Raw genomic sequence first — 18,873 nt, forward strand, 5'->3', positions numbered from 1 at the left:
TGCCTTGGGCTCCTCTGGAAAAAGGGCTTTGGCGTCATCAGGATGAAGGCGGTGTCTTCATCCCACTGTCGTTTCCAGAACTATGGTTCTGCTCCTATTTCTAGAATACGGTTGCTCCTGAAAATTGCTCCTTCAATGCAAAGGCTATTGTGGTTGTTGAATGGTTCACTGCTGAATAAATAAACACTCCCCCCTCCACACGTGTTTGTGTCTCTAGTTAAAGAGGTATCTTCTAGGGAAAATTCATCCAAAAGGTTATTTGGCTTTTAAGGTTTCCAAATTTGATTTATTGGAAACAAACCCCAAAGCTTCCTAAATTAACATATTCTCTTCATTTTAAAGGGAAGTTCCTAGTATTCTCTCCTCAGTCTTGAGGGTATTCAAAAGTGAGAGTAGATATTTATGTAGAAACTCCAAAACTAATAAAAGGAAGTTAAATTATTCAGTTTATAAAATGAATAAACATTGTCAAGCTGGTCCTAAATCTATCCACAGGAAATAAGATGAGTCTCTGTATTTTTAAACCATAAAATGTTACATCCGACATATTTTTAAAAACTAAAGAAGACATCACCTCTGGTTCCCTCTCCCTGCTCGCTAGGACACAGACCACGAGGCAGACACACTGAATTCGCTGCCACTGTCCAGTGGTGCTTGCTCACGTAAGCCTGCTTTTGCACACACAACACTCCTGAGTGTGCACACACCACACTCCTGCGTGTGCACACACCACACTCCTGCTTTTGCACACACTGCACTCCTGTCCTGTCTGCTCTCCACCCCCAACCACCTGTTCAGCCAGCTCCCGATGATATTTCAATACATGTGTCAGGAGCAGGCCCACAATGACTCAGAAACGTTTTAAGGGATATGTGAACAATAGCCCTCATCTTAAGATTCGAAAGAAGGATTCTAGTGCAAATGACACGTACATTAAGGAGGGAAATAAGGAGAATCCCTGCAACTGTCAATTTGCAAACGCTTCTCTCGGAGGCAAGCATGAGGAGGCAGGGTGAGAGCGGCAGGCTTTAAACACAGCTCCACGTTTATGGCGGTGAGCTCGCAACAAAGCTGATCTTTCTAAGTTTCTAGAGAAGTAAGGGTGGAAAGAATAAGGCTTCGTTTTCAACTTTCGAATAGGAAACAACAGTGTCTCCCAGCACTGGCTGAAGTCAGATACAGAACACCCTCACGCTACTTGGCAAAGATTAGCTGGAAAATCCTTTCAGGAGAGCCGTGTTGCATATGCATCACTTATCTTAAAATATGTGTGCCTATTAAGTCAATAAATATTCTCCCACCAAGGAATACCAAGGAAATAAATAAATATATACATATTTTATGTACATAAGGATTAATGGGCTTCCCTGGTGGCTCAGTGGGTAAAGCGTCTGCCTGCAATGCAGGAGACCTGGGTTCGATCCCTGGGTCGGGAAGATCCCCTGGAGAAGGAAATGGCAACCCACTCCAGTACGCTTGCCTGGAAAATCCCATGGACTGAGAAGCCTGGTAGGCTACAGTCCACAGGGTCGCAAAGAGTCAGACACGACTGAGCGACTTTCCCTTCTCTTCCCTTCCCTTCAATGATTAATAACAAATGTGAAAATTAGAGGATAGCACACACACTGTTGCTTACTTGCTAAGAGGAGCCCGCCTGTTTTGCAAGCCCGTGGACTGTAAGCTGCCAGGCTCTTCTGTTCATGGGATGTCCCAGGCAAGAATACTGGAGTGAGTTGCCATTTCCTTCTCCAGGGGATCTTTCTGACCCAGGGGTGGAAACTGCATCTCCTGCACTGGCAGGCAGATTCTTTACCACTGAGCCACCAGGGATGATGTTATTTTAAATGGTAGACTATTCATAGCATAATAAGTTACAGAAATATTAATGGATATTGCCTACCCATTAACATCATATATAACAGAAAGAATTTTTAATGACTTAGGAGATGCTTATATATACTCTTCAGTTTAATTTAAAAAAATAATATATTATGATCCAAACTTGAAAATTAAAACCGTATCTCTGGGTGCAGAGAATTCAATGATATAAACCATGTTGAACAGTTAGAGGTCATATATTTTTTATTATCTTAATTATTCCTTCCCTCAGTCATATATTTAATTATTCAACAAATGCCCATCGAGCTGCGGCTCTGTCCCAGAGTGCATTAGACACGGGCAATCGTCATTAATGAACAAGGAACTCACACTTCAGACTCTCACAGAACTTAAAATTCTGGAGCAATTTCGGCCCATATTTATTCTCTCAGATGTTCTGCTAAGATTTCCCTGGGGCATGTCCCATGCTGTAGAGAACTTTTGAGAAGTAATATGTACAGGAATTGGTGGATTTTTTTGTATCGGTGATTCACCATCACATTCACATCAATTGAAAACTAACTCAAACATCTGAAAAGGTTTTAAATTTATTTATTCATTCCTTCAGCAAATTTATAGTCCCTAGTATATATTAGACTCTATTCTGGGCCAGTGGAAGATACACCATCCTGTGTGTTTGGTGGGCCTTGCATTTAGAACCGTAGATTCTGAACACTTGTCCTCGTATGATATTCTATCTGCAAAATGGGAAATGTAAGAACAAATTCCTGTATTTTCAAAGGGCTACATAGATGTTTGATACTTAGTGCTAAAATACTTTTGCTACCATTTGCAATCACCCTCCAAAGCATAAAAGATGTTAGATATAAATCTAACATGCACAGGGTCTATAAGTTGGAAACTACAAAATGCTAATGAAAGAAATCAATGAAGACTGAGATAGATGGAGACCTTCTGTGTTCACAGGATGGAAGAGTCAACATAGTAAAGACATCAACTCTCCGCAAACTGATCTACAGCTTTAATGCAATTATGGTCAAAAATCCCAGGAGGATTCCTTGCAGATATATTAATAGATAAATTGATTCTAAAATTTATATAGAAGGGCAAACGAATTAGACTATCAAGATTAATATTGTAAAAGAAGAATAAAGTTGGAGGGATCACACTAAGTTATTTTTAAGACTTGCTGTATAGCTATGCAATCAAGACAACATGGTGTCTGCAAAAGAACAGGTGCGTAGATCAATGACACAGAATTGAGAATTCGGAAGTAGCCCCACATGAAGTATGATTCTTGCTGCTGCTGCTGCTGCTAAGTCGCTTCAGTCGTGTCCGACTCTGTGCGACCCCGTGGACTGCGGCCCACCAGGCTCCCCTGTCCCTGGGACTCTCCAGGCAAGAGCACTGGAGTGGGTGCCATTTCCTTCTCCAACGCATGAAAGTGAAAAGTGAAAGTGAAGTCGCTCAGTTGTGTCCGACTCTGTGCGACCCTGTAGACGGCAGCCCACCAGGCTCCCCCGTCCCTGGGACTCTCCAGGCAGGAACACTGGAGTGGGTTGCCATTTCCTTCTCCAGTGCATGACAGTGAAAAGTGTAAGTGAAGTCACTCAGTCATGTCCAACCCTCAGCGACCCCATGGACTGAAGCCGTCCAGGCTCCCCCGTCCCTGGGACTCTCCAGGCAGGAGCACTGGAGCGGGTGCTCCCCCGTCCCTGGGACTCTCCAGGCAGGAGCACTGGAGCGGGTGCCATTGCATGATTCTTGACCCAGATGCAAAAGTGACTCAACACAGGAAGCGTAGTCTCTGTCTACTGTCCTAGTAGAGTTTTGGATAAAATATTTAGATGATATAAAAATAGTTCTGACATTTTTAAAGAAAGTATCTTTCAGTTGAGAGAATTTGTTTTTCTCACTTTCTTTATAACGTTCTCCTTAATTGTCGTTCTTTTAAAAAATGCTAGTTCTACAATTCTCATTGCAAGGAGGACACATTTCTAAAATCTAATCAGAAATGCTCACATCTTCTCTTACCCCCATAGTGATTACAAAGTACTTTAACCTATAACATTCCTCTAATCATGCACAGGGTGTAATTAGCTAATTGAGAGCATTAAGAACATTTTTAAGTAATTGAAGTTGTAGATACTCTGTCGTCCCTGTACCACATTTCTAATATATTTTCATGGGGAATGATATTAATATAAAAAGAGCCAATTACCCACAGACAGAGCTAGAGGGGGAGTCATGCTGCCTTTCTGATTAGCAATCGATTCGGAATGACTAGGGCTATAGGTAAAATAGAGCCAACACATTTGAAAGTGACACAAGAAGCAGATGGAAAAATATCAGAAGGAGAGATGGGGTCCTTACATCTCCAGGCTGGGCTTCTAAGCGTGCAGGACGGGTGGGAAGGCTGTCTGATGCTGAGGATGGCCAGACAGGAGACAGCCCTCATCCTTCTGACTCTTTCTCCAAGCGGACATCACTGCACGTGTGTGTGCCAAGTCGCTTCAGTCGTGTCTGACTCTGCTTAAAGAGCTTAAAGCTCAACATTCAGAAAATGAAGATCATGGCATCTGGTCCCATCACTTCATGGCAAATAGATGGGGAAAGAGTGGAAACTGTCAGACTTTATTTTGTGGGGGTGGGGGGGGGCTTCAAAATAACTGCAGATGGTGACTGCAGCCATGAAATTAAAAGATGCTTTCTCCTTGGAAGAAAAGTTATGACCAACCTAGACAGCATATTAAAAAGCAGAGACATTACTTTGCCAACAAAGGTCCATCTATTTATAGCCATGGTTTTTCCAGTGGTCATGTGTGGTTGTGAGAACTGGACTATAAGGAAAGCTGAGCGCTGAAGAATTGATGCTTTTGAGCTGTGGTGTTGGAGAAGATTCTTGAGAGTTCCTTGGACTGCAAGGAGATCCAACCAGTCCATCCTAAAGGAGATCAGTCCTGAATATTTACTGGAAGGACTGATGCTAAAGCTGAAACTCCAATACTTTGGCCACCTGATGCAAAGACTTGACATTAGAAGAGACCCTGATGCTGGGAAAGATTGAGGGCAGGAAGAGAAGGGGACGACCGAGGATGAGATGGTTGGATGCCATCACCAACTTGATGGGCATGAGTTTGAGCAACTCTGGGAGTTGGACAAGGAAGCCTGGCATGCTGCAGTCTACGGGGTCACAAAGAGTCAGACACGGCTGAGTGACTGAACTGTACATGTTCAAACATCTCATCTTCAAACAACCAGCAAATACAAACACAGGCACCTACTATTGTTTGTGGATCTAAAAATCATTAGGAGAATATGGAGGACTCGTTACCTTCCCTGTCATTCGTCCTCTAGGTTTTAGATCTCATGCTGTCATGGTGTTAAATATCAGCATTAAATAACAACTCAATATACACGTGTACATCAAACTTTTCCCTTTGAACTTTAGGCTCCTTCATCCAACTTGCCTACTCAAATTTCCACTTGTGTACCTAAGAGATATTTAAATCTTTAACAGATCTCAAACTGAATTTATGATTTTCTCCTCCATACCCCTCTTTATATGGCCTTCTCATCTCATAAACGGTTGAGTCTATTCATCCCAGACTTTAGGTCACAATCTTAGAGTCACTGCTGACTCGTGTTTTTCACTGAGCCCATCAGCACAGCAAGTGCACAGCCTGGATTCTGGCTGGTGTCCCTGTGTTTTTATTAGCAACACATCCTTCTACTGCAAAGTGTTCCTGGTTTGGGCCCCCAGTCCAATGTCAAGTAGAGTCTGGCTACCAGAGTCTGGCCACTTCTCGCATCTCCACCTCCACTACTTTGGTTCCTGTCACCGTGGTCTTTCATAGCCCTCTGCTTCCACATCCGTCCTCTATAATCTGTAACACGGGCTGCCGCACAACTGCCACCAACTAGGTGGCTCAAAACAGAAGCAACGTGTTCCCTCACACTTACGGAATCGGCAAGTCCAAAGTAAGGTGCTGGCAGGGCTACAGCCCCTCTGACGCTTCCAGGGAAGAGCCTTCATTGCTGTTTCCGCTTCTAGTGGCTTCCAGCAAGTGCTGGTGTCCCTTAGCCTGCAGGTGCATCGTTCTCATTCCTGCCTCATTCTTCACATGGTCTTCATCTCTGCATTCGGATTCCCCTCTTCTTACAGGGATACCAATTATGTTAGATTAAGATTAATCTCGAATGACCTTATCTTGGTTACATCTGCAAAGACCTTATTTCCAGACACTGGGGATTTGGTCTTGAATATGTCTTATTGGGTGACATAGTTCAATGCACAGCTGTGACTCATTTAAAACAGGAGAAGAAGCACATCACGTGTCTGCCTCAAATCCTACAGGGTCTTTCATCTCCGTGAGAATAAATCTCCAGCTCTGATGCTGACCTACATGATCCAGCCCCTGACCACCTCTTTGATCACATCCTTGGCTCACTTTTTCTACCCCAGCCATACTGACTTCCTTATTCTTCCTCAAGGATGTCAAGAATCTGGCCAGTCAGGTCCTCTGATCTTGTTGTTTCTTCTGCCTGGAACTCTCTTCTCCCACATGCCTACCAGACCCACAAATCCACTTTGTTGATGAATGCTTTCATTCCATTTCAGCAAAAACTGAGTTTCCTCATGGCTACATCCCCAGAATATAGAGAGGCCCTAGCAAATGCCATTCATTTAAAAAGCAAGAAACAAACAAATGACAACAACAACAGAAACTGAAGGGATCAAGAGGAAAAGAATCCACATTTATTAACCACTGAGTGCATTACAGATGATCACATACCTGAGAAAAATGCATTGTCTCATTTAATCCCGAAGCAACACTGAAAGTTGAGTAATATTACCTCTTTTTATGGAGAGTAAGTTGAGATTCAGAAATTTTATAAAACTTTACAAAGAATACATAGCCCACAAGGGACAGTCCAGTTCTGTCCCGGGTTTAACGGACCCTCCAAAGTTGTTCCAAATATAAAACTCTGTGCACCAAAGCAGTGGAGCAGGTGACCAAGATTTTGTACAAAAAGTGGGAGAAATGCCACACAAAGAAATGTGAAACCTGGGTTGTACTCCCCTATCTAGCACATGTGAAGGCCATTCTGTTAACTCATTGGCTTCCATTCATTCACATGTCAAATGGATTAAGGATATGTGTGCTTATTTGACACAATTTATTGGGAGGACTAAGGGCTTCCTAGATGGTAAAGAATCTGCCTGCCAACTCAGGAGACCTAAGAGACATGGGTTCAATCCCTGAGTTGGGTAAATCCCCAGGAAGTAGGCATGGCAACCCACTCCATTATTCTTGCCTGGAGAATCCCAGAGACAGAGGCGCCTGGTGGGCTATAGTCCATGGGGTCACAAAAGAGTCAGACATTACCAAAGTGACTTAGCGTGCATGCAAGCACACACAGGGAGGAGTAAAAGAGGATGCAGATGTTAGAAACAGGATGTGTACATAATCTCAAAAAAAACCTCTCCCTAAATTATTTAACTACAAACAGAAGGAAAAATCAACTTTACAACGGAGAAATCTGATGGACACCATCCTAACACTGACACTATATAAACCGATATTAAAGCAGGGATCAATATCGCCATCAGCATCGGCACGCTGCCATGGGCGTCTGAACACGATGCAGAAACAGACGGAATAAGACGCACAGAAAGCATCTACCTTGAATCTGATCATGTGAAAAATCAGAAAACCCCAAACTTAGGGACATTCTACAAAAAACTAGTTTTATACCTTTCAAAAATGTCCAGGTCAGGGCTTTCCTGGTGACTCCATGGTCAATAATTCACTGTCAAGGCAGAAGACAGGGGTTCCATCCCTGGCCCAGGAAGATCCCACGTGCCCTGGAGCAATGAATCCCGTGTGCCACGGCTATTGTGCCTGCGTTCCAGAGCCCAGGAGCCACAGCTACTGAGCCCACGACTGCTGAAGCCCCCGCTCCGCAGAGCCCATGCTCCACAGAGAAGCCATCGCAAAGAGAAGCCTGCACACCAATAGGGAGGAGCCCCACCTCACTGCGGCCAGAGGAAGCCCAGGCACAGCAATCAAGACACAGCACAGCCAAAGATAAATGAATAAACAAAAGTTCTTTAAAAATATCCACATCAGAAACAACAGAGAAAGGCAATGCAACTGTTCAGCGATAAAGAATTCCAAAAGGAAGAGAAACTACAGCCAGTGCCTAGGAGTAGTGGATGTAACCTGAACCAGCAGGAAGGCGATTTTTTAAAACTAACATCCCTGGAGTAATTTCAAAAAAATTAAACAAGCAGTTGATTACATGACAGCATCGTTCCAATGCTAACTTTTCTAATTTGATCATCATAATATAGCTATGTAAAAAAATCCTTGCTTTTAGGACATGCACTCCATAGAATCCAGGGGAAAGGACAGTAGGTTTCAACTTGCCCCATTAAGAGAGATGGACAGAGCCGGGGGGAAGGCATCGACTACTGGATCGATGTAGGAAAAAGACAGAGGGAAGCTGCTTGTCCTACTCTTGAGATCTGATGAGAGTCTGAAATGATTTCAAAATAACAGCCATGTTTACATACTTAATTTGAACTTGTTTCAATATAAAAAGAAAATATTCTCCATTGACAAACGTCACCAATGTGGTTTGCACAATTCCAGGAAGAAAGGCAAGATTCTGATAGTCTAAAAATCCAGGAAGTATTTTCTCCTCACTATATTGATTTTAAAGAGCTTAACCCATTAAGATGCTTGGTAATTCCACAGAGAGTTCTCAAAAGAGGCTATTTGAACACTTGTGATTGATACATAAGCTGAGATTTCTGACACTTTGCCTAATTAAATAAAGATACAGTAATTATTAATGGACTGTTAACTAATCAAGAAGCAAATGAAGACAATTCAGTTAAATAAGGTATCAGTGAAAGGAAATGGTCCCTGGGAAAATACAGTGATAGGAATTAAGCATCAGAAGGGCAAAACTTAACAAAAGTCACCCAGAACTTGCTGGGGGTGTGGAGACAAGTGTGAAGATGATCTGTTTGAATGACAGTCTTCTAAGCAGGTATGTTATGACTCCAAGATGCGTTTATTGAGCAGTAACAGTTATTTGTCACAGCATGTCCTGAGGTAACTAATGCCCTGAGTCTGATTTCATGCTCAACTAATTCCCTACTGGCTTTAGTTTACTTTCTCATATGTACAAGGCGCTGTTCAGTGTAGCTCAAATCTGCTGGTCCAGTAAGAAGTTGTATTTTTTAAGGACAATGAACAAGCCAGAGTTCCTATGCCTCAGTCTCTACGAGGTGGGTTAGCACAAGTCATTATCCCAGAGACCAAGGGTAACCTACGGCAATAACAAAGGAGGTTTTTAGACCTGCAAATCTAAAGGGCAGACTCTGGGCCACCACACTTGTTCTTTCTTTTTTTTAAAGGGCAAAATCACCACGAGGACCAGACAGGAAGGCCATCTCCTCCTTTGTGTCAGGCAATGGGAGACTGGCAGGGGGGGGGCGGGGGCGGGGGCGGCGGGGGCGGCGGGGGCGGCGGGGGCGGCTTATTCTGGTTCTGTTTTCTTGTAACAACAATCAGTAGTTTCCTCTGGGAACCTACTCACTTCCCATCTTTATTGTGTGGCTTAGATGGGGATGATGTAACAGCTGATTTCAAACCCAGCCAATTCTATTATCTGCTCCTTCTATTATCAGTTAGATGAGTGGACAGCTTCCCCAGTGCAGTCCAGGGAGCATTCTCTCTCAACTTTTGCTAAAATCACAGAGCTAAACACAGTCTCTCTTCCTGGGGCTACCTAGAGCTCCTGGTAGGTATTTTGCCACAACTTAAGAGCAGCCTGTTTGAGAATGAATCCTGCAAATTCATGACATTATCATTTAGGCACCTGCATATAGCTATGCCAAGATCTTTCAACTACATGAGCCAATGAAATCCTTTTGTTTGCTCATAACTATTCAAATTAGATTTCTCTCATTTTTGACCAAGAAATTCCTCACTTGTGCATACCTTCAAACTCCAACTCTGATATCAGGATATGCTTGGAAATAAAGTCACTTTATGAAAAATCACATTACCAGCTTCTTTCTTTAAAAATTACATTCTAATTACATTCCAGTTAGCAATTGGTGTTGATTAAAATTATACTGGAGTATGAGTGCGCTCCAGATCTTGTAGGACATTCTGAGAGAAGAGGGAAGAGACACCTCGTGGCTGTTGTGACGCTGTGTGCTCACCACGTCCTACTTTCATCTCCTTCTAAGAGCACGTGTTTGTCCCCATGTGGCAGGGTAGCACGTGACCACGTGAAGACTGGGCACGTGAAGACTTCCTTCCCGGCCCCTGTGCAAGGTAAGGTCATGTGACTATTTCTAGGCCAAAAAAATGTGGGCAGAGTGAGATGTCCTGCTTCTCAGGTTGAGGCATTTAAACCCAATGTATACCTTTGCATTTTGCCTTTCCCTTTGGGAGTAACCATGGAGACCATCAAGCAGACCCATGAGAGAAAAGCGTCCTGAATCCTGAGACAAACAGTCCTAGAATATTGCTCAAACTGTTTATAGGCTGTTCCCATTGCATTAGAATTTCTGCAAAAGTGAAATAAGCTCTCTTACATTACAAAAAGAATCTGTGAATTTATTTGTCATCAAACATAGCTTATCTAGTTTAATCTAATTATTAGGCATGACTTCATAGTGTCCCTTGCAGTTAAGTGAGTGCAATGTGGCAGAAATGATGCATATTGACTTCCAGGGCCTCAAATTTTAAAAGCAGTATGTATGATTCTTCCCTGGTGGTTCAGATGGCAAAGAATCTGCCTGCTATACAGGAGACCAGGGTTCTATCCCTGGGTTGGGAAGATCCCCTGGAAGAGGAAATGACTACCCACTCCAGGATTCTTGCCTGGAGAATTCCACGGACAGAGGAGCCTGGCGGCCTAGAGTTCATGGGGTTGCAAAGAGCCGGACACGACTGAGTGACTAACACACGCACATGATCCCCACATTCTTCTCTCACTGGCTCAGTGGAGTGGACCCGGTAGATGACCCCGAGCCCCCGGAAGATAACAGTACTCTAGGGGAAAGGCCTGGGTCTCTGAATGATTCTAAGAAACAGAGACCCTCCCTCCAACACATCCCAACAACCTGTGTTAAACTGACTGCTGAACAATAATTAAACTGATTTGGTGTTATTTGTTTGGCTTGCTAATGCACAGTAAGTGATTAGCTGGAGACTCTTGAGTGTGAGTATACGATGGAAGTTTAAAAGGACTTGAAGCTGTGGAAGTTGTGGCTACAGATGAAATTTACAGAGATTAGGTTTCTCCTAAAATGAAGTCAGAGCTCAATACTGATGACAATGGTGCCTCCTGGGACCCAAATGAATGAAACCTGAGTGACCTCATGCTTTGCATCTGTGGGCACTGTGAATGCTTAGTTATGGATGAGGATCAATGGTCCCATCGAAATAAAAGAAGACTAGTGAATTCCAAGCAAGGATAACACTAGATTTCATCTCTTGGGTGAGCTCAGTTCAGTTCAGTCACTCAGTTGTGCCTGCCTCTTTGCAAGCCCCTGGACTGTAGCACTCCAGGGTTCCCTGTCCATCACCAGCTCCCAAAGCATGCTCAAACTCATGTCTACCAAGTCGGTGATGCCATCCAACCATCTCATCCTCTGTCATCCCCTTCTCCTCCCACCGTCAATCTTTCCCAGCATCAGGCTCTTTTCCAGTGAGTCAGTTCTTCACATCAGGTGGCCAAAGAATTGGAGCTTCAGCTTCACATCAGTCCTTCCAATGAATATTCAGGACTTATTTCCTTTAGGATTTACTAGTTTGATCTCCTTGAAGTCCAAGGGACTCTCAATAGTCTTCTCCAACACCACAGTTCAAAGGCATCAATTTTTCAGAGCTCAGCTTTCTTTAAGATCTACCAAACATATCCATAGATGGACATTTGTCAGAAATGTCTCTGCTTTTTAATATGCTGTCTAGGTTTGTCGTAGCTCTTTCCTTCCAATGAGCAAGTGTCTTTTAATTTCATTGCTGCCCTCACCATCTTCAGTGACTTTAGAGCCCAAGAAAATGAAGTCTGTCACTGTTTCCATTGTTTCCCCATCTGTTTGCCATGAAGTGATGGGACCAGATGCCATGATCTTAGTTTTCTGAATGTTGAGCTTTAAGCCAACTCTTTATTCTCCTCGTTCTCTTTCATCAGGAGGCTCTTTAGTTCTTCTTCGTTTTTCTGCCATAATGGTGGTGTCATCTGCATATCTGAGGTTATTGATATTTCTCCCTGCAACCTTGATTCCAGCTTGTGTTTCTTCCAGTCCAGTGTTTCTCATGATGTACTCTGCATATAAGTTAAATAAGCAGGGTGACAATATACAGCTTTGACATACTCCTTTTCCTATTTGGAACCAGTCTGTTGTTCCATATTCAGTTCTAACTGTCGCTTCTTGACCTGCGTACAGATTTCTCAGGAGGCAGGTAAGGTGGTCTGGTATTCCCATCTCTTGAAGAATTTTCCAGTTTGTTGTGATCTGCACAATCAAAGGCTTTAACATAGTGAAGCAGAAGTAGATGTTTTTTTCTGGAATTCTCTTGCTTTTTGGATGATCCAACAGATGTTGGCAATTTTATTTCTGGTTCCTCTGCCATTTCAAAATCTAGTTTCAACCTCTGGAAGTTCTCAGTTCATGTAATATTAAAGTCTAGCTTGGAGAATTTTGAGCATTACTTTGCTAGCATGTGAGATGAGTGCAATTGTGCGGTAGTTTGAGCATTCTTTGGCATTGCCTTTCTTTGAGATCAGAATGAAAACTGACCTTTTCCAGTCCTGTGGCCACTGCTGAGTTTTCCAAATTTGCTGGCATATTAAGTGCAGCACTTTCAAAGCATCATCTTTTAGGATTTGAAATAGCTCAGCTGGAATTCCATCACCTCCACTAGCTTTGTTCATAGTGATGCCTCCTAAGGCCCACTTGACTTCACATTCCAGGATGTCTGGCTCTAGGTCAGTGATCACACCATCGTGATTATCTGGGTCATGAAGATCTTTTTTGTATAGTTCTTCTGTGTATTCTGGCCACCTCTTCTCAATATCTTCTGCTTCTGTCAGGTCCATACCATTTCTGTCCTTTATTGTACCCATCTTTGCATGAAATGTTCCCTTGATATCTCTAATATTCTTGAAGCGGTCTCTAGTCTTTCCCACCCAATTGTTTCCCTCTATTTCTTTGCACCGATCACTTAGGAAGGCTTTCTTACGTCTCCTTGCTAGTCTTTGGGACTCTGATTCAGATGGGGTATCTTTCCTTTTCTGCTTTGTCTTTCACATCTCTTCTTTTCTCAGCTATTTGTGAGGCCTCCTCAGACAGCCATTTTGCCTCATTGCATTTCTTCTTCTGGGGAATGGTTTTGATCACTGCCTCCTGTACAATGTCATGAACCTCTGCCCATAGTTCTTCAGGCACTTGGTCTATCAGATTTAATCCCCTGAATCTATTTGTCACTTCCAGTGTATAAATCAAGGGGCTTACCTAGGAATTCAGCTGGTAAAGAGTTCACCTGCCAGGCAGGAGACCCCGGTTTGATTTCTATGTTGGGAAGATGTCCTGGAGAAGGGATAGGCTACCCACTCCAATATTTTTCAGATTCCCTGGTGGCTCAGTTGGCAAAGAATCCACCTGCAATGTGGGAGACCTGGGTTCGATCCCTGGGTTGGAAAGATCCCCTGGAGAAGGGAACAGCTACCCGCACCAGTATTCTGGCCTAGAGAATTCCACAGACTATACAGTGCATGGGGCTGCAAAGAGTCGGACACGACTGAGCAACTTTGACCTTTCAATGTATAATCGTAAGGGATTTGATTTAGGTCATACCTGAATGGTCTAGTGGTTTTACCTACTTTCTTCAATTTAAGTCTGAATTTGGCAATAAGGAGTTCATGATCTGAGCCACAGTCAGCTCCTGATCTTGTTTTTGCTGACTGTATAGAGCTTCTCCATTTTTGGCTGCAAAGAATATAATTAATCTGATTTCAGTATTGACCATGTGGTGATGTCTATGTGGAGAGTCATCTCTTATGTTGTCGGAAGAGGGTGTTTGCTATGACAGGTGCATTCTCTTGGCAAAACTCTGTTAGCCTTTGCCCTGCTTCATTTTGTACTCCAAGGCAAAACTTGCCTGTTACTCCAGGTATGTCTTTACTTCTACTTTTGCATTCCAGCCCCCTGTAATGAAAAGGACATCTTTTTTGGTTTTAGTTCTAGAAGGTCTCATAGGTCTTCAGAGAGGCATTCAACTTCAGCTTCTTTGGCATCAGTGGTTGGGACACAGACTTGGATTACTGTGATGCTGAATGGTTTGCCTTGGACACGAACAGACTTCATTCTGTCATTTTTGAGACTGCACTCACATCCTGCATGTCAGACTCTTTTGTTGACCATGATGGCTACTCCATTTATTCCAAGGGATTCTTGCCCACAGTAGTAGATATAATGGTCATCTGAGTTAAATTCACCCATTCCAGTCCATTTTAGTTCGCTGATCCTGAAAAAGTCGATGTTCACTCTTGCCATCTCCTGTTTGACCACTTCCAATTTGCCTTGATTCATGGACCTAACATTCCAGGTTCCTATGCAATACTGCTCTTTACAGCATCGGACTTTACTTCCATCACCAGCCACACCCACAGTTGTGCATTGTTTTTGCTTTGGATCCATCCCTTCATTCTTTCTGGAGTAATTTCTCCACTGATCTCCATAGCATATTGGGCACCTACCGACCTGAGGAGTTCATCTTTCAGTGTCCTATCTTTTTGCCTTTTCATACTGTTCATGGGGTTCTCAAGGCAAGAATACTGAAGTGGTTTGCCATTCCCTTCTCCAGTGGACCACATTCTGTCAGAACGCTCCACCATGACCCGTCCGTCTTGAGTGGCCCTACATGGCATGGCTTATAGTTTCAGTGAGTTAGACAAGGCTGTGGTCCACGTGATCAGTTTGGTTTTCTGTTATTATGGTTTTTATTCTGTCTGCCCTTGATGAATAAGGATAAGGGGTTATCCTGGGTCAGTACTAACTGGTTTATTTGGTTGCCAGGAGCAGTAGTATATTAAAAAAAGGCCAACTGCTATTTAGTCACTAAGTTGTGTCTGACTCTTTTGTGACCCCTTGGACTGCAGCCTGCCGGGCTCCTCTGTCCATGCGATTCTCTAGGCAAGAATACTGGAATGGGTTGCCATGCCCTCCTTCAGGGGATCTTCCCAACCCAGGGATTAAACCCAAGTCTCCTGCATTGCAGGCAGATTCTTTACCAGCTGAGCCACTGGGGAAGCCCAAGAATACTGGAGTGGGTAGCCTATCCCTTCTCCAGGGGAACTTCCCTACCCAGGAATCAAACTGGGGTCTGCTGCATCAGAGATGGATTTTTTACTAGCTGAGCTACCCAGGAAGCCCACTGAGCCTCCAGGAATATATTAGCAGGTCAAAGGAAGTGCTAAATTTCAGTGAAGAAGTGTGAGCTAAACTCTTACCAGTGTCTACCACGGAGAGTGGAGTAGATGATGGAGACACCCTTGATTTAGAACTGACCTTCCTGTTCTGAAGGCCCCCAGAGCCTTGCAAGCACTTCTACACTTGAGGGTCTCCCTCAAATCTTATCATTTGAGAGATAAGATATAAACTGGGCCTCAGCTGGAATTGCTCAGATAAAAGCAGTGGTCAAGCCTGCCCCCACAGCAGAGGGAGGCGTGTCTGAGTCCCCGTGGGGACGTGTGTATGAGAGCGCCAATCCCCCGGGAGGGCGTCCTGCCTGCTTCATCTTCACACCTTCTGCATCTACACATCTCCATCAATAAATGCAGGAAAACGCTCTCGATGAATATCCCTTGAATAAATGAGTGACCAAATTAAGAATAACAGGATAGTCGTATGACAATGAGTAGTATAAATTTAAATCTACCTTCACAGATCATACTTGAGAACAATAAAAGATAGATGGCGGGGTGCATAACGCAGAACTGGATGGAAAGCTGTAATGCCTCTTCTGTGACTCTGGGTGAGTCTGTGGCTTGCCCAGGTCAGGAAGGGAAGATCAGGGGCTGCCAGCAAGGTGCCGGGAGCAGCCCAAGAAGCAGAACGCCAGATGTTTCTCCTTGCCCAAGGCGCTGCTGACTGCAGCTGCAGGGCATTTAACGCAGATAAAGACTGTTTTCTGAGCTCCTGAACCCCAACTGAGAGGCCTCCCTATTCATTCTTGATCAAAAAAATGTGGCTGTAACTCGAGTTTCTGGAGCAGATGACATTTTCTCATCTCTGTCTTCTAACGGGGCTGAGAAAGCTGTTGCCTCTAACGCTGAAACCCAACAGTCAGAATGGCTTCTGCCGTGCTGCTCTCTGATGTGGCAGCAGAAGAGAGAGTGCCTGTGCGCTTGCTGCTGCTTTCATTATTTACCTGCTTGGCCTGGCTTTGTAACTTTGGTTTATCAGACTTGAGAGCAGTAATCGACTTGGAAATTCAGATAGACAAACCTACTTTTGCTTTACTTTAATATAGAATCTTTAGCATCAAAAGGTAGATATTATAAAAGAAAGAGCATTTGTGGCTACCATTTGCAAACCCCAGGAATACCCTGCAGGAGCCACAGGGATCCTCCGTGAGTGTAGCTGCTTGGGCGTGTGAAGAGCGTGACCCAGCTTTACAGCTGCACAGACAGATGTGTCTCTAGGCACACCAGATGCGATGTTTTTAAGCTGTACGTTTAGAAAATGCAGTCATCCAGCGGCTGATGTTTTCCTTGCCCTCTTTGAAATGAGATGTTAGGCTGTACTTCTGAAGAGAATTCCCAGAGGAAAGATTCAGAACAAATAAACTATTTACTGGGCTGTTTACGCAAACCGGAGCCCATCTAAATAAGACACTGGCAGTGACTGTGAATTCACAAAGGACGATGTTTTCCTGAGCAAGATTTCCAACACTCTGGGGTCATGGTAGGAGCAGTGAAAAATGCTGGAAATGGACAGCTGTCAACTGTCAAAGGGCGTCCTCAAGGATGGTTCGATGGCACTTTTTCTGAAAGCGTGTTCTCATGTCTACTGTCTCCTTCATAACCTCAGAACACTGTGGAGATCAGTGGGGCAAATGTTATCCCCAGTAACTAGAAAATAAACTCAAGAAGTGAATTTGACTCAAGGACATAGTTCGAGCACCACAGAGTCTATACTTGAATATATTTATCTTGACTTAATACAGTGGTCTGCTCTCTACCAAAAGACATCACACAGTCTTGTAAGTAAGTGCGAACTTAACAAGAGTCAGCTACACATACCAACAGAACAACAAATGGAAACTCACCAAAACACAACAGTCTACTTTTCTTTAGCTTAAGCTTCTTTCACACATTATGTTATTAATTTGTAAGTCTCATAGAAGACTTTGAGGAGGGCATGGCAGTCTACTCCAGTATTCTTGCCTGGAGAATCCCATGAACAGAGAAGCCTGGTAGACTAAAGTCCATGGGGTTGCAAATAGTCAGATATGACTGAAGCAACTTAGCATGCACGCATGCATAAAAGACTTCAGGTGTTATATTGCAAGGAGCCTTCTCCTTTCAGGGCTGACCTTCCCTCAGTACTGACTGACAAGTCAGCTGTTTCAAGGCAGATTTACCCTAGCAAATACCAGTTGCAAAATTGTATTATTATGTAGAGTCGGGAGCTGTTTAGAGTTGTAGTAGGTGATTTGGTTCCAACAGCAGCCCAAACCAGGTTGACAGTAAGTTTAACATGAGAAAAAGAGACTATCCGGGGAAATTGTGATAATGATTTTTGTTTTATAAATATGCACCTGATACTTAAATACCTTATTTTACAAATCACGGGCTTCCCTGCTGGCTCAGCTGGTAAAGAATTCCCTGCAGTGCCGTAGATCTGGGTTCCATCCCTGGGTTGGGAAGGTCCCCTGGAGAAGGGACAGGCTCCCAACTCCAGCATTCTGGCCTGGAGAATTCCATGGACTGTATAGTCATTGGGGTGGCAAAGAGTTGGACACGACTGAGTGACGCTATTTTGTCGTCTGGAAAGGCTTCTGGGTTGCTGACCAAAGTTTGAGTTGAATGCCTTCTTTTGTTTCTTATTCCTTTGAATGCAGATGACACCACCTTTATGGCAGAAAGTGAAGAGGAACTAAAAAGCCTCTTGATGAAAGTGAAAGTGGAGAGTGAAAAAGTTGGGTTAAAGCTCAACATTCAGAAAACGAAGATCATGGCATCCGTTCCCATCACTTCATGGGAAATAGATGGAGAAACAGTGGAAACAGTGTCAGACTTTATTTTTGGGGGCTCCAAAATCACTGCAGATGGTGACAGCAGCCATGAAATTAAAAGATGCTTACTCCTTGGAAGGAAAGTTATGACCAACCTAGATGGCATATTCAAAAGCAGAGACATTACTTTACCAACAAAGGTCCGTCTAGTCAAGGCTATGGTTTTTCCTGTGGTCATGTATGGATGTGAGAGTTGGACTGTGAAGAAAGCTGAGCGCCGAAGAATTGATGCTTTTGAACTGTGGTGTTGGAGAAGACTCTTGAGAGTCCCTTGGATTGCAAGGAGATCCAACCAGTCCATTCTGAAGGAGATCAGCCCTGGGATTTCTTTGGAGGGAATGATGCTGAAGCTGAAACTCCAGTACTTTGGCCACCTTATGAGAAGAGCTGACTCATTGGAAAAGACTCTGATGCTGGGAGGGTTTGGGGGCAGGAGGAGAAGGGAACAACAGAGGATGAGATGGCTGGATGGCATCACTGATTCGATGGACGTGAGTCTCAGTGAACTCTGGGAGTTGGTGATGGACAGGGAGGCCTGGCGTGCTGCAATTCATGGGGTCGCAAAAAGTCCGACAGGACTGAGCGACTGAACTGACTGAATTGAATTATGTAAACATTATCTTATTTGTGAGGTTAAAAGTATACTTAGGAAAATAAAAATCTCCGATGGCCGCTAACGATCCAGATTCAGAGACTA

The sequence above is a fragment of the Bos mutus genome, chromosome 13, assembly GCF_027580195.1.
Source record: "Bos mutus isolate GX-2022 chromosome 13, NWIPB_WYAK_1.1, whole genome shotgun sequence".
In the NCBI taxonomy this organism is placed as follows: domain Eukaryota; kingdom Metazoa; phylum Chordata; class Mammalia; order Artiodactyla; family Bovidae; genus Bos; species Bos mutus.